The sequence below is a fragment of the Nannobrachium achirus genome (assembly GCF_963921795.1).
Source record: "Nannobrachium achirus genome assembly, contig: SCAFFOLD_293, whole genome shotgun sequence".
In the NCBI taxonomy this organism is placed as follows: domain Eukaryota; kingdom Metazoa; phylum Chordata; class Actinopteri; order Myctophiformes; family Myctophidae; genus Nannobrachium; species Nannobrachium achirus.
In genome coordinates, this window is record NW_027664607.1 from 83,410 (window position 1) to 96,630 (window position 13,221).

At 42.4% G+C, this 13,221-nt stretch overlaps 1 long non-coding RNA gene across 1 annotated transcript; it reads right to left on the reverse strand.

The window, feature by feature from the left end:
* Positions 1-424: 424 nt before the first annotated feature.
* Positions 425-9,154, reverse strand: LOC308280897. The gene is made up of 4 exons (XR_013961791.1): positions 9,030-9,154; positions 4,086-4,160; positions 1,107-1,217; positions 425-540 (listed from the first exon to the last, which is right to left on the reverse strand). It is a non-coding gene; the product is annotated as an uncharacterized lncRNA (long non-coding RNA).
* Between the last annotated feature and the right edge of the window lie 4,067 nt (positions 9,155-13,221).

Below are 13,221 nucleotides of genomic sequence, written 5' to 3' on the forward strand. Positions count from 1 at the left end.
CCGGAGCCATTCAGTCACCGTCCTGTGGGCGGTGCTTAGAAGCACCCGCACGGCAGGATTTGAGAGAAAATCAAGCGCTCCCTTCTCTAGTTCAGCTTCACAACACTGTGGAAAGATAGTCTCATATAGGCATTGTGTTGCAGTCTAGAATTAGTTTTTCACAGTCTGAATTGTGAATGTTGTTCTTGAAGAGAACTTGACTTTGGTGGTTAATGCAATACAATACAGCAGAATGTTATCTCTGTATGAGCTTTTCTATAATAATCACAATAAAAACGTTTTTTTTTTTTTTTCTTTTTTTTACAAATAACCTTATTTTGTCTTCAACATATTTTTTTCCCAAAATGATATTTGAAAAATATCTTCTTAAGCCGTCCTATATTCGGGCCAATACGGGCAGTATAAAGTATATTAGGAGGATTGACATACTGTGTGTCAGGGGGTCCAGGTTCATTAAATTCTGGAGGATGATGTTTAGACCAGTCACTCTTCATAGACACACAGCTGGCTGTTGGAGACTCTGCTCTGTGGTCAACACTTCTGGAATCACAATACATGTTTATACAGTTATCATGTGAATAAAAAAATCAGTTTACATGTCACACTTTTGCCTTACTCATATCTCCGCCACTGTTGCTCCGATCCATGCCAAACTTTGCACACACACTCCTTGGCTGCCAAACCACAACCTCACATTTCTCACATGGCCCTCTTCTAGCGCCACCATGAGGTAGATTCTTGCAAAACACATTTTTGGACACTGCTCCTACAAATGTTGCCCTAAAATCACGCAAACCGGTGCACAGTATCTCTACAGTCAAGTCATCAAAATGCATATGTCCCATCTAGTGCCACCATCTGGCCGATTTTTGCAAGACACATTTTTGCACACTGCTCCTACAGATATTTCCCAAAAATCACGCAAAGCGGTACACAGTATCTCTACAGTCATGTCATCAACATGGATCTGTCCCATTTCCCATATTCCCTCCTGATTGGCTACCATTGCCTTCCAAAGTTTGTGTATGCGACCTGATGGTTGCTTATCTCCCGATTTATGGAGTCTTACTGGTATAATATAAAGTATAATAGGAGGATTGACATACTGTGTGTCTGGAGGTCCAGGTTCATTAAATTCTGGAGGATGATGTTTAGACCAGTCACTCTTCATAGACACACAGCTGGCTGTTGGAGACTCTGCTCTGTGGTCAACACTTCTGGAATCACAATAAATGTTTATACAGTTATCATGTGAATAAAAATGTCAGTTTACTCATTATTATTTGTATCTGTTTAGTATAACAGTGAAAGGTTTTGGGACGTTGCAGCAACAAAAACATGCAGACAGCCAAGGTCTTTGCACACAGGATCGGTGCGTTTCTTTCCGTTTGCTGCATGATTAAAACGCATTGAATTTGGTGTGCAAGGCTGTGTGGAATCCACACTGCAGATCTGACAAGGGATCATAAAAGGAGTCAATGAGTTTTTACCGCATGCGCTGGGTTCGATCTGGAAAAAACGCACGGCCGCAGCCACCTGCCGCATGGCAAATTCGGAGCTGGTGTGCATGAGGTCATAGAGAATCATTGTTTTCTTTTAAAAAAATGAAATTGTCCGTTTTTTTCATGCGAAAAAAACGTGTCTGTGTGCAAAGCCCTTCAGTCTGCACATAGTGATTTGTAGCTCTTCATTCACAAACTGCACACATAGTCATGTATAATCTATACGTAATTTATAATCTATACGGAATTTATAATAGATAGATAAACATTGGACAGGGAGGACACACCATTATTAGACTCTATGTCTTGGTTTTTATTAATTATAGTAATATTTTAGTACAAGAAGTATAAATCATGCTGTAGTCTTAAAGGAGTAGTTCACCCTCAAAATGTATTTTTTTCTTTTGATTGCTCACGCCATGGAGACATAAGTTCAATAATATATATCGGTATATATTTTTTGGTATTTGTCCCATTCCTAAGACAAAAATTTTTTTTACAGGGACGTGCTGGCCATTGGTAAAAGCGGGACAACTCCCGAACGGCCGGTCCATTCCCGAAAAAAAAAGAAAAAAATTATAATAATAATAAAAAAGTTGGCTGCAAGAAAATGTGGTTAAAAACTAAGTTAAATGTAGGCCTACGTTGCCATGTACCATGTACAAGGCAGTGAATGATTCAAATGAGTGGAAATATCTTGGAAGCAATGCCCAAATGCGGCTATAAATATAGCCAAACTACAGAGAATGTATTAAATATTTCAACCAACACAAATCAATCAACATTTTCTTATTCTTTTACAAAAAATACTTAATAAACTCTATCCCAATGTGCTACACATTTTACAATGATAGTATGTCTGCATTAACCACTGAGCCACAACAAAACATAATAAGCCATTGTTTTGAAAGCCAATCTACAAGCGCACGACACATTTTCAGAAATGTTTCTCATTACGTATTTATTTATTTACTTGGCCTTCAATGACATGCCCAAAATGGGGCATGCCAGGTTACATATTCTGAAGAAAAACGTAAAACTTCCATGAGGTTAAGACAGGCATTAAATATGACATGGTGAAAGTCTATTCTGTATTTGGGATTTCAATATTTGGGTCTTATCAGTACTTTTAGTACTTCCATCACACATTACATGAGCCAAAGGGCCATTTAGGGTCAGAGGTGAGGTGGGTGCGTGTCACATGCTTATTGTAGAGATTGCTGGCTTGTCAGAGGTTAGCTGAAGTGAGGAGGAGATCAAGTTCTACCAGTTCTACCTTATCAATCCAAAACTATTTTTTTGCCAGGGTAGCTTCGACAGTTATAGTTTCTTTCCATTACGGTGATATCTTGATGAGAAATCTTCTATCATGATGAGAAAGTCTTAGACCTTGCATGAGTTGTGATGCAAGATATGTGGAACAATGGAAATAGAAAGGTCATGTACGGTACGTGACATACATGACCAGTGATTAGACAATGATAAGGGCTGCAATGTCTCCTAACTTTAATCAGAGGTGAGCAGATTTATAAGCTGGAGGTCTGATGGCGATTGTATGTGGAACCTAGGCTGTGGTCAGTGGTTTCCACTGACTATGATTATGGAGTGTTACTACAGCATATTATTGTTCCTTTTTGGCACTTTCTCTGAAGGGTTTACCTGTCCAGTTCTGCCCTCCTTTGCTTTTGTAGCAAAAAGATCCTTATGAACAGATCTGTTTTTGATCTGTACCTGCACAATGTTTCACTGCGGTCCCATTGACCTTAGTCGTTTCATTGTCTGACCACCATATGAATCCATTGTCCATTGTTGGAGAAACTAGATTTAATAATCTTTTCTTTTTTTTCTTTTTTTTTTTGTCTTAGGATTGTGACAAAAAATATATATTTTGGAAAGTCTTCATGGTGTGTGTAATCAATAGAAAAAAAAATCATTTTGGGGGTGAACTACTCCTTAGGCCTAAAATTATTGGATGCTTTAACTATTGAAAAATAGCAGATATACAAGCTCACAGCGCGGGACCGAGCTATCTGCTATTTTTGAAAAAGTCGTGAAAATGTGTGCAAATATTTGAATACATGTATTTTTAAAGCGAACGTTTGTAACTCAAATTTTGCTTCTGTGGGGTCCCTGTAACTAAATATTTTGAGATGGGGGTCCGAGGCCAAATAAATATCATTTTGGGGGTCCTTCACATGAAAAGGTTTGAGAACCACTGACATAGTAGTCTCTCAAGAACAGACTAACTGAGCTCCAGTTGAAGTGAAAAGGACCTTTTCTTTGACGATGGCTGGCCAGATTGCTGACAGAAACATCGTTTTTTTTTCTTCAAAAAACCTTAGAAGGATTCAAGACACTTATAGAATCAGGTCAAAATTCAAATTTTCACGATTTTTCAAAAATAGCAGATCTACAAGCTCGCAGCGTGGCACTCGGTGCCGCGCTGTGAGCTTGTATATCTGCTATTTTTCACTGGCTAAAGCATTCAATAATTCTAGGCCTAAATGGGTTAACAGCGCTTAGCCAATGAACAACAACAAGGAAATGAACTCTTTCATGGTAGAAAGACAGACAGAGACAGACCTCTCACACAGGAAGTCTTTAGAGGAGGGGTCCAACTCCTCTTCCTCTGCTGAGACACTCATGGTAGAGCAAGACCTGCACACACAGAGAGAGGGGGGGGGGGGGGGGGGGGGGCAAATCCATAAATTCTTCTATTTATTGTGTTACTGTAGCAGCATTTATATATTTAATGATTCTTCTTACAAAACATTGACATCCCACAACCTTAATTAGAATCGCACCAAAAAATAGTGTGTATGTTTGTCCGTTTGTCCGTCTGTAACTCCACGTTCAGCAGTTGTTCAATTGTCTAAAAAACATAATACAAAAATCAATAACGCATGTACCTTGCCCAACATCAACTTTATCACCTTCAGATGTGTCTCTACTTCTCATAATCCCCAAATGTTTAAAATATTTTCCCAAATTTTGGCCTGTAGGCGGCTTTGTCCTGTGATGCGATTTACATCACAAATGGGCGTCACCAAGCAGCGCACTCCCAGTCCGGGGGCAATTCCAGAGAGAGCAACATCACAGTCTGTCTGCTTCACACCAAGGGGGACTAACAGGCACACACACAAAGGGGCCAGGCCCCTGCAGGGGGCTGTAGGCTAGTTGTATATTAAGTATAAACATTAGGAGATTGCAGGCTGAGGTCCTTTAGTATCCAATTCAACTTTAGTCGGGGGCGTTAGGGAGCTAACATGGTCATTCTGCACAGATGTAGCCCAGGGCTTGCAAATTTTGGCCTGTAGGCGGCTTTGTCCTGTGATGCGATTTACATCACAAATGGGCGTCACCAAGCAGCGCACTCCCAGTCCGGGGGCAATTCCAGAGAGAGCAACATCACAGTCTGTCTGCTTCACACCAAGGGGGACTAACAGGCACACACACAAAGGGGCCAGGCCCCTGCAGGGGGCTGTAGGCTAGTTGTATATTAAGTATAAACATTAGGAGATTGCAGGCTGAGGTCCTTTGGTATCCAATTCAACTTTAGTCGGGGGCGTTAGGGAGCTAACATGGTCATTCTGCACAGATGTAGCCCAGGGCTTGCTCTAATGATTCAGCTAGGGCACCCGAGTCGGCGACCTTCGGGGTCGCCACAGCGGCCAAGTCAAGTTGGGCTCCCATTGACTTTCAATACAGGAGGAAAATACCCAGAAAAACATCTGCTTTAAGTAGGATGTGAGGGGTCTAACTAGGGGTCTGTCATGATTCTGAATCCATTGCAAGCATTTGTTTTGCATAAAAAACTTTCCTTGGTCTAAAAACAACCTAACCCAACTTGATTATTGTAAGGATTAAAAGCATCTGCTAAATGTGTAAACTGTAAACCCTAACCCTGACCTCACCAACCCTCCCGTTGTTGTGGAACAGATGGGATGTTGAAAAAGCGAGATTTCACTGTGTGTGTGTGTGTGTGTGTGTGTGTGTGTGTGTGTGTGTGTGTGTGTGTGTGTGTGTGTGTGTGTGTGTGTGTGTGTGGTAGTAACTACAGGAAATCAAAGGAGCGTTCTAAACCAGATCAAACTGGTTCTTTCCTCTCCTGAGGAAAGTGATGCCTCACAAAGCACTGGTTCTCAGCACTGGTGTGCTCAGTGGCGTCAGTTCAGAAAAAGCTAAGGTATGGCAACATGACTGGTGTCTTGCATGCGCGCGAAGACACCAGTCATACCTTAGCAACAGGCATGATACATTTATTTGAAGTACATTCTATTTTTTCCTCCTTTCTACGGTTTCTTGGGCTGGATATGGCAGCCTGGAACGGTTGTTCAAGTGCAGCTAAACTTGTCATGTTAGTAAACGTGTCACAATTAACAATAATGAATTGCACCTGTGCAGCTGACCTGCGGAACCTGCGAATATACAGTACCATTTTGTCAAGATGGGGAGAATACAAGTGTGGGGAATAATTATAATACCTTGTTAAAGTGACAATTTTTTAAAATTTTGCATTTGTAGTTATTTTACTGTAATTTAACAACATAATAACCAGCACAGACAGACAAAGAGACATTCATGGATTTACATTTATAAAGTAACTTTTATTTTCCCCCCTGGACCCAGGGTATGGCAGCTGCATACCCCTGCCATACCCAATTGACGCCCCTGGGTGTAACTTTATCTCTCTGCGTTGTGTGAATTGGAGACAACCTCTGTTTAATTCTGACAAAAGACAGAAACACACACGTCTCCAAGTGAGTGTTTTTTCATGCACAAGAAAGAGCTCCTTTCTCTCTTTTAATGCGGAAATACAGAAGCAGGCAACAATCCTTATAAAACACTTTACCTGACAAGACAGCACAAGTGCTCCTTTCTCTACAACGTCACTGTATAAGTAATTTGTAACTTCAATTATTAATGTGTTTCGCACAGAACGATAACAAAAGCCACAAACCTATTTTAATGGAGAAATACAGAATGAAGAGGTGGAGGTTGTGGCAGGACATTTATACAGGAGACAGTTAGGAGGGGACTTAAAGGAGCTGTGACCACTAATACACTATTTATACAGTATACAATGGAGAATCATCAGGTATATGCCTATGCACTTATAGTATTTATGTAATATGTTGTGTAATTATACACACTTATTGTGACCGTCAGATCGCAGTTACTATCAAAACCTCCGTCACACTTTTGCCCTACTCATATCTCCGCCACCGTTGCCCCTATCCATGCCAAACTTTGCACACGCACTCCTTGCCTGCCAAACCACAACCTCCACCCCTGAGTTCTCACATGGCCCTCTTCTAGCACCACCATCAGGCCAATTTTCGCAAAAGCAAAACACATTTTTTGGACACAGATTTTGCCCTTAAATCACACAAAGCGGTAAAGAATATCTCTAAAGTCATGTCATCAACATGGATCTGTCCCATTTCCCATATTCCCTCCTGTTTGGCTACCATTGCCTTCTAAAGTTTGTGTATGCGACCTGACAGTCGCTTATCTCCCGATTAGGGAGTCTTACTGGTTGTATTACTTTTATTATTTTAATGAGTTGAATGATATTCAGGGGTTGACACTAAGGTCTCAGAGGCACTTGCCCATCGGGCAAGTACAGGTCATGTTCTACTTGCCCGAAGGTAATGCCCACTTGCCCGAAAAGTAAATCGTCCATTATAACATGATAGGTACGATTTTAATTACCGCTCAATTCTTTGCTTATTTCTTTACTTTCTGGGCTGTGCGATAAAATGTCATACCTCAATACCTCCAAATCCAAATACCAAATACTTTAGCTATGATTGAATATGTCTATGGGTTCACACTTTTCATTTTTTATTTTTAAATGTAGCAACAGTAAAAACAGCACATTATAGGTAAATAGTGCTCTTATTTTACATTCCACAGACCAGAAGACACAGCGCACTGGCCACGTTCAGGTGTTTAGACAGATATTGCGTGTTCTGTTTATAGACATTTGTGTCTCCTCTCAAATGAGCACTTGCCCCGTCGGGCAACCCGAAAGCCAACTTCTCCTGCCCTGACATTTTATTTACCTGCCGGGGGCAGGTGGGCAAGCCTTAGTGTCAATGCCTAACTTGATATTTTGCTTACAGACTGGCAGGTTGCTGATTTGAAAGGAATTTGGAATGCTGAACATTACCTGAGCCAGGGTAGGGAAATGGGTTTTTGGGAGGGTATTTGACATTGGAACACACATTGTCAACTATGGCCTAATTGTTTGCTGTGCCTCACAGAGCCTCCGGGTCTAACCAGGTTGAACGGGGCAGGTTGTCTAACCAGATACACAGCCTGTGTTTATGCAGTGAGAGCGATACATACAGTATATTGACGGGGTATGTGTGCATTGGTATTTCATATAATATAACGTACATTGTTTATAATGAACTATAATGAATGTCTTTATGGAGGGTAACCAGATGCATCTATATCTCTTGTAGGAGAAGAACCATTCACTGTTTTTGTGCACACAAATATGTACTGTAGGCTGGTAGTAGTGATTGGGATAATATCTGTCGGGCTATGTACAGTATGTACAATATTGGGGTGGAGTGACAAAGACATACTGGGCCATCCTTTCATTTGTTTGCTGTGTTTATCTGGTTTACTTTATTTACTCGAATTACTTTATTTATTGTATTTACTTATTTGAGTTTTGCGTGTTTCTATGATTTGATTTGTTTGGTTTGCTATGTTTATTTAGCTAGAGGCTCCAGTAGGCCCTGGAACTCACAACCCATACCCTCATTGCTCTTTACTCATTTGCCCTTGGGCTTAGTTCCATTTTAAGGTTTCATATTGCAGATTAACGCCTCTTCCCTTCTGTAATTTAACTATTTAATACTTTTGCTATTTGTAATAAAACGTGACACTTTTGGTACATCAGCCTCTGGTTCTGTTCATTCTGAACCCGTACCTAACTGGGGAACCTAACCTTGTTCATTACCTTGTCTAGCATATACCAGTGGGTCTCAACCTTTTCAGGCCGCGGCCCCCCAAATAATCATATTTCAACTGGGGACCCCCCACCCTACCAGCACTAAGAGTTGAGGGAATATATCATGGTTCTTTTGTGGAAATAGCAGATCTACATGCTCACAACGCCTCACTTTGCGAGGCGTTGTGAGCATGTAGATCGGCTATTTTCACTAATTTCTGCCTAATATTTGACAATTTGGCCAATGTTTAATTAGTCATTTTAGAGGTATTAAAAAGTCCTTAAATTGTCACTGTAGAAATGTGCAGATACCCTCTATACACTTAAACTGTATGTTGGGTTTGTTTACTGTTGAGTGAGAAAACAATGTTGCACATTAATTTAATCATCTGGGGACCCCCCTGGGGGTCCCGACCCACAGGTTGAGAACCACTGGCATATACAGTACAGTACATGTTTAATGTGTTTATAGGATCCCTCACTCCTATTTGTGAGGGTGGCGTTGTCAGTACATAATTGAGTCCTTTCTACACATAATAAATTACATTTCCACTCACTCTGTTCACACGTATTAACAGCAAAATGTCCGTCTTCTGTCTGTGTGCGTCGTGTTCGCCATCTGTCTGTCTCTCTCTTCTTACTGTTAAAACAACTCAAAGAACAAACAACAGAAACCTTTCTCTCTGCCTCGAAGAGGAGGGAGGAGAGACAGTTCCTGAAGTCATGTGACTTACAGTAAACTGCAGAGCTGTGTGTGTCAGGGACGTGCTGGGCCCCTGATTCAGCCCAGGAAAAAGAGTTGCAGAGGCCCTCATTGCACGCTATAGAGAGAGATCTCTCTCTATAGCGCTGCTGCTACTCAAAGATTTGTCATTTCAGATCATGACAAGTGACAAGCCAGTGGGCCAATTACTGTGCATGAGTTATATTTCGTTGTTGTCGGGTGGAAACCTTGTATGTCCAAAACCGTTTGTTTTGTATTCATCATTTTAAAAATGATTTAAACTAGTGAAAACAGCCGATCTACAAGCACACAACGCCTCGCACCGCGAGGTGTTGTGTGCTTGTAGATCTGCTGTTTTCACTACTTTTGTGCGACGGCCTTGTATGATGAAGCAGGGCTTTGCTTTGCGAAAAAATGTACACATTTGAAACTTGGAGATACAAGGTTTCTGCCCGAAAGTGACGATTTACTTTGTTGGCCGCCCAGCCCCCAAAATGGAACGAAGGCCGACATTTTATTTAAATTTGTTTTCCTAATGGCCGGCCTGGACCGGCCGGGAATGAACCGCCGTTCGGGAGTTGTCCCGCTTATCCCAATGGCCAGCACGTCCCTGTGTGTGTGTAAATACAGGATATGGAAAGGTCGTTCCAGGCCACTCTGTTGCATGACAGTTTCATGGAGCGGAAAGAGCAGATCTACAAGCTCACCTCGTGTTGTGTCAGCGATACGCTGTGAACCTGTAGATCTGCTCATTTCAGTACGCATCACTGTGGTACCATGAAGTATACATCTGAGTATAATGTGATCATGAATCAATACTTAAGTATTTATACTTTATACTCTACAACAAACTAAAGTATTTATACTTTAATACAAAACTTAAACTTTTGTCATTTTATGGTCTAATCAGGTTTTAGGAACACCCAGGACAGTTTTTGAATTTCTTCATTCGGTATTTAGATATTTGATATTCATTTTCTCCCATTTTCCCCCTTCCAGGACCTTCCTATACAAACCCATTATTAACTTCAAACTCCATTTTAACCACGATGGATTCAATGAAAACAACGGTCCTTTTTTCTGGTGACTCCTGAGCAGACCTTGTTTTTTTCAATAACTTTTTTTTATAGAATCTTTTATTGTATTTAATAATTTTAATTTCCCCAAAAGATTAATAGAAATAAAAATAAAAAAATATCAAAAAAAAAAAAAAAAAAAAAAAAAGCCCAGCCTGCTCACGTATTCGGAGGGTGTCAGGTCCTAGCCTCGCAGCAGCCAGAGTCTGGGAGTTCTCCATAGACAACGCATTACACGATGACGTAGTTACTCACTTTCACTGACAGGTCCAGTCAGTAGTCGCCGTGAGGCGAGTCGCTCCAAATGCAGCCTTTTGATTGGAAATTGAAACTAAATTCTAATAAAGAGACTGGATGGGAGGGACACCAGACCCAGAAAGGAAGCACATTGGTGATGACGTACTCATAAAGAGACTGGATGGGAGGACCACCAGACCCAGAAAGGAAGCACATTGGTGATGACGGAGCTCGGGATGGGAGGACCACCAGACCCAGAAAGGAAGCACATTGGTGATGACGGAGCTCGGGATGGGAGGACCACCAGACCCAGAAAGGAAGCACATTGGTGATGACGCAGCTCGGGATGGGAGGACCACCAGACCCAGAAAGGAAGCACATTGGTGATGACGGAGCTCGGGATGGGAGGACCACCAGACCCAGAAAGGAAGCACATTGGTGATGACGCAGCTCGGGATGGGAGGACCACCAGACCCAGAAAGGAAGCACATTGGTGATGACGGAGCTCGGGATGGGAGGACCACCAGACCCAGAAAGGAAGCACATTGGTGATGACGCAGCTCGGGATGGGAGGACCACCAGACCCAGAAAGGAAGCACATTGGTGATGACGGAGCTCGGGATGGGAGGACCACCAGACCCAGAAAGGAAGCACATTGGTGATGACGCAGCTCGGGATGGGAGGACCACCAGACCCAGAAAGGAAGCACATTGGTGATGACGGAGCTCGGGATGGGAGGACCACCAGACCCAGAAAGGAAGCACATTGGTGATGACGCAGCTCGGGATGGGAGGACCACCAGACCCAGAAAGGAAGCACATTGGTGATGACGCAGCTCGGGATGGGAGGACCACCAGACCCAGAAAGGAAGCACATTGGTGATGACGGAGCTCGGGATGGGAGGACCACCAGACCCAGAAAGGAAGCACATTGGTGATGACGGAGCTCGGGATGGGAGGACCACCAGACCCAGAAAGGAAGCACATTGGTGATGACGTAGCTCGGGATGGGAGGACCACCAGACCCAGAAAGGAAGCACATTGGTGATGACGGAGCTCGGGATGGGAGGACCACCAGACCCAGAAAGGAAGCACATTGGTGATGACGGAGCTCGGGATGGGAGGACCACCAGACCCAGAAAGGAAGCACATTAGTGATGACGGAGCTCGGGATGGGAGGACCACCAGACCCAGAAAGGAAGCACATTAGTGATGACGGAGCTCGGGATGGGAGGACCACCAGACCCAGAAAGGAAGCACATTAGTGATGACGGAGCTCGGGATGGGAGGACCACCAGACCCAGAAAGGAAGCACATTAGTGATGACGCAGCTCGGGATGGGAGGACCACCAGACCCAGAAAGGAAGCACATTGGTGATGACGGAGCTCAGGATGGAGGACCACCAGACCCAGAAAGGAAGCACATTGGTGATGACGGAGCTCAGGATGGCCTGCCAGGCTAGTCAGGTCCTGCCAGTGGCAAAGACAGTAGATTGTCAGGGGATTTGCAGAACATTGAGCTTGTAGATCAGCTATTTTAGCTGTTTTTATGACCTTCTCTGACTTTGAAGTTTACATTTCTGCTTGGATTCTGCTTTTCAATGGGAATGGAGTGGTTTCTTGACATTTGCGAGTTTCTGCAAAAATACTTTCCATTCTCCATAAAAATTTGAAAGACAAAACAGGTAAAAGAAACCTGTGGGGCAAATACCACAGGTATTGAATACTGAAGAGTTGAAACAGCACATCTTTACATTTAACTTTATTTTAGGAACACAGATGTTTACTCAAGAAAATGTCAACCTTTTTGAAATAAAACATAAAACTCAGTTGAGAGGCATATTTCTGCTGGCATGTGACTTTTTTTGTAGGATATTATATTTTGTTTCACATACACCAAATGTGCATTCTCAATGTTATGCTGGAAAAAAAAAGTAACTCAAGTTACTTTTTCTATTTAACTTGAAGTTACATTTCTCCAGGGGTATAACTTTAACTTGATCTGATCAAGTTACTGCCATGGTGAGTTACTTGTAACCAGACCTGGAATTTCGTCATTTTAGGGGCAAGGCCACTAGTCTTTGGCATTTGGTGTTGTCCATTTTTTTGAGGGCACAAAGGCCAAATGTCAGGGCAGGAAGGCCATCAAATAAAACAAGATTTTAGTCCATTGAAACAATTTGTTGAATTTAAGGGTTAGGGATGATAACCTAATCTGCAGTGAAATAGATAAATGATGACATTTACAATCTGATCCATGCTCAGCCCTGCACCAATTAAAGTTACTGGATTGAGTTTAAAGATGGGGACTCGGGAGTTAAGATTTCAGAATCTCAACAAAAGAAAGAGACACTGGTGTTAACACATATTGACCAGAAAGAGAGAGCAGAAAGTGGTACAGTTAGCTGGGGCATTAAGGCCACTGTGGCCTCAGGTGCCGCGCTGTAAGCTTGTAGATCTGCTATTTTTGAAAAGTTGTGAAAATGTGGGCAAATGTTTGAATATGTGTATTTTTTAAACTAACATTTCTAACTCAAATGTTGTTTCTGGGGGGCGGGGGGGGGGGGGGGGGGGGGGGTCCCTGGAACTAAGTATTTTAAGATGGAGGTCCAAGGCCAAATACATATCATTTTGGGGATCCTTCACATGAAAAAGTGCACTCGGTGCTGTGAGCTTGTATATCTGCTATCAAAATAATTGTGTGGGGGCCCGC